The sequence below is a fragment of the Phytophthora infestans genome, genomic scaffold, assembly GCF_000142945.1.
Source record: "Phytophthora infestans T30-4 supercont1.76 genomic scaffold, whole genome shotgun sequence".
NCBI lineage: Eukaryota > Oomycota > Peronosporomycetes > Peronosporales > Peronosporaceae > Phytophthora > Phytophthora infestans.
In genome coordinates, this window is record NW_003303683.1 from 445,991 (window position 1) to 449,605 (window position 3,615).

Consider the following 3,615-nt stretch of genomic DNA (forward strand, 5'->3'; position numbering starts at 1 on the left):
CAGCCGAGTGTCTTGCGAGACACTGTATCCTCTTCGAGGAGTGTATGGTGCTGCTGCACCCGGTGGTGGTGACGGAGATGTCGCCACACCGCCCTCATCCGGCCGGGCTCGGTCGCGGAGAGAGAGGAGAAGAAGACGCAGGGCGTCTGTGACGTCTTCGACGTCGGACGATGTGTCCAACGTGACGAGCGGTGATGCTCCACGTGATTGCTGTGAACAGCTGTATACACTAATGAACGGAGTGACGGGGGAGGTAGAAGGCGATATCAGCCTTGATACTCTGCCCGCTGCAGATGCTCTGCTAGAGCTGGACGAGATGTCCATTGCCGAGTTTGGCGAAGCCTTAAAGGCAGGCGAGCTAGCCGAGGTGGTCTTGCTGGGACCTGAGGAGGAGTTGAACTCCTCATCCGTCGTGGACGACGCGGTCCTAGATGACACCAAGAAGGCGCTGAGCGCAAGAAGTGGATCGGCGATCCTCAAAGATCCTTCGGATCCCTTCTACCCGGTGGTGAAGGAGTATGGAGACGTTGTCTCGAAAGACCCACCGACGGGCCTGCCTCCGGATCGAGGCGTGTGTCATGAGATTGACCTGGTTCCTGGAACCAAATACTGCGTAACAAGGCAATGGCCTTTGCCGAGAGAGCAGTGTGACGTCATTGACGCGTTTTTCCGTGCGAAGCACGAGGCAGGGATGGTGCGTGAGAGTAAGTCTCCGCACTCGACACCCACGTTCTGTGTCAGAAAGCCGAACGGCAAGTGGCGCATTGTTCATGCTTTTAACAAGCTAAATGCGGCCACTATCCCGGCGCAAACGCCGATTCCTCGCAAGGATGTTCTGCAGAACAACATGGTAGGCTGTACGTTGTACAGCGCGCTCGACTTGGTCGATGGCTACTACCAATTGCTCATGAGAGCGAGCGACATTCCGCTGACAGCGGTGAGTACTCCGAGCGGTATGCTCTGGGAGTGGCTGGTGATGCCCCAGGGGCTGTCGAACGCACCAGCAACGTTCAATCGTCTTGTGACGCAGTTGTTTAGGCCCCACCGGGCGTACGCTCAAACGTACTTTGACGATATATTCGTCCATAGTCGTGCTGAGCACGGAAAGTCAGACGTGGAAAACCACATTGACCACTTGCGAGCGGTGCTCGAGTGCATGCGCACTAATAAGTTGTATGCCAACTTGGACAAGTGCTTCTTTGGCGCGGAGGAAATACCTTTTCTCGGGTGCTTCATTGGGAAGCGAGGCTTAAGGGCTGATCCTGCCAAAGTCAAGGCCATCGTGGACTGGCCGGTTCCCAAGAACCAGAAGGACTTACGCAAGTGGCTAGGCTTAGCCAATTACTTGCACAAGTACAGCGCAAACTACGCGGAGATGGCTCGGCCATTATCAGATCTCCTTAAGAAGGACGCACCATGGTCCATTCAAGGACAACAGTTCATGGAACGAGAGGGCTGTGCCCTGGTGGGTTTGAACCACCGACCTGTGGCTTCCAAAGCCAACGCTCGACCACTGAGCTAAAAGGGGATTGCCTTTGAGCTTGTCCAAGCGTGGACAATTGTTCATGGAACGAGAGGGCTGTGCCCTGGTGGGTTCGAGCCACCGACCTGTGGCTCTCAAAGCCAACGCTCAACCATTGAGTTAAAAGGGTGTTGCCCTTAAGCTTGTCCAAGCGTGAACAATCGTTCATGGAACGAGAGGGCTGTGCCCTGGTGGGTTCGAACCACCGACCTATCGCTTGTGAAGCGAGATTTCAACCGCTGAGCTGTTGTCGACGACTCGAATGAGTCAAGAGCACTGCTCTAAGCAGTTTGCAACTCTTGGAGTAGGCGCGGAGCGCGAGCGTAGGTCTGATACCGCTTGAGAGCAAGATGCGCGCTGCGCTTGGAACATTGGGCCGTGGGCCGACGACGAGAAGTTGGGCATCAACGATGCGTAGGCGTTTGTGAGCTCACGGAGCTGTACAACGCTGGTGTGAGGTGTAGTAACCTCCGCCGTCTCAACAAGACGTGACCTCGCTGAGGAAAGTTTCGAGAACGGAATGTTCTCATCTTAGTGGGGGAGAGTGTAACGGGGTTACATGGTGTGGAGCACACAGGGGTACGAAGTACCCGGAGAGTTAACAAACTCTCAGTACATAAGTTGGAGAGTTAACAAGGTCTCTCAGTACGTTGGCCGAAAGCCACACGTTATGCATTTGATTAGGTTTAACTATGCTAGATAGTTAAATAGATACGTTTACCCCTAGGCGGCTTGGCCGCAATAATAGTAAATAAAACACTTCTGGTTTTGAAGCATAAAAGTTAAGATATTAACTTTGAGCCCTGGTCTTGGGCTGTAAGTGTCCTTTGGATAAGGAACTTAGTATTAGTGACTCTTTGAGTCGAACGTCTTCCTCTGACGCTAAAGCTACGGCAGCCCCGCTGCACTAGGGCACCTGAACGTCGGCTAACATCGGGTGGGAGCCCGAAGATGAAGTACATCGACACCGAGCGTCAGACCTCGATGGTCACTGGTAGGGGATGCAGGGGGGGGGGGGCTGCGAAGACGAAGCAGGTATCACACGCTGACAGACCTCGCAGGTGCGCACCAACTTACGTACCCATTTATACAGGTGGGGTCAATAAAAGTCGCGCGACACAGCGGCAAACGTCTTCTCGCGACCGAGATGAGCGCCTAGGGGGGCATCGTGAAACTCATGGATAATCCGTGAGCGCAGATCGGGGTCATTAGGGACAACGACACGTGGGGCATCGAAGTTGTCGATGCTGTACGTCAGCAGCTCGTCCTTGAGACGATATCGGTGAGTTTGGTTTCGTACGGATCGGGAAAGGGCTCCCAGTGTGTCGGCGCTGGGAGAGCGGAGATGCTCCAGGATACTGGAGTACATCAAGTCATGCTCGTAAGCAGCTCGGATCTTGTCACGGAGTGGCATTACCGGGGAGACACTCGTCAGATTGACACCTGACGCCTCGCACGTGGCACACTCGTCTACATCGTCTTCATCCAGCGAAGCTTGTCGACCCAATGCACCGCGTGGGTCGTAGTCGGGGCGCCGAGACAAAGCGTCGGCGAGAATGTTGCTCTTGTCGGGCTTGTAATGGGCCCTCAGAAAGGAATGTAAGCCAGCGGGCCATCCGCTGGGAGAGATGGGGACTCTTCGCTGTCCTCAGCGATGCATGGTCGGTGTACACTGCGAAGGTATCCTCACCCAACAAGTACACTATGATCTTGATCAGAGCGTAGCGCATCACAAGGAGCTTCTTGTCGTGAGCAGGGTAGTTGCGCTCCGCCGGCTTCATTTGCCTGGACTGGTAGCTTACGACACGCTCTCGACTTTCATCATCGAATTGCATCAGCGCACAGCCGATGGCGAAATCGCTTGCATCGCAGACGACGTGAAAAGGCTTCGAGTCATCCGGGAGCGCGAGGATTGGGGCCTCGGCGAGACTCTTCCTTATTGAGTAGAAGGCGGCTTCATGTGCAGAAGTCTACGACCACGACACATCTTTCTTCAACAACGAAGAGAGCGTCTGGATCAATCCGGCGTAATTCTTCGTGTACTTGTGGAGATAATTTGCGAGACACAGCCACTGACGCAATTCAGTGGGATT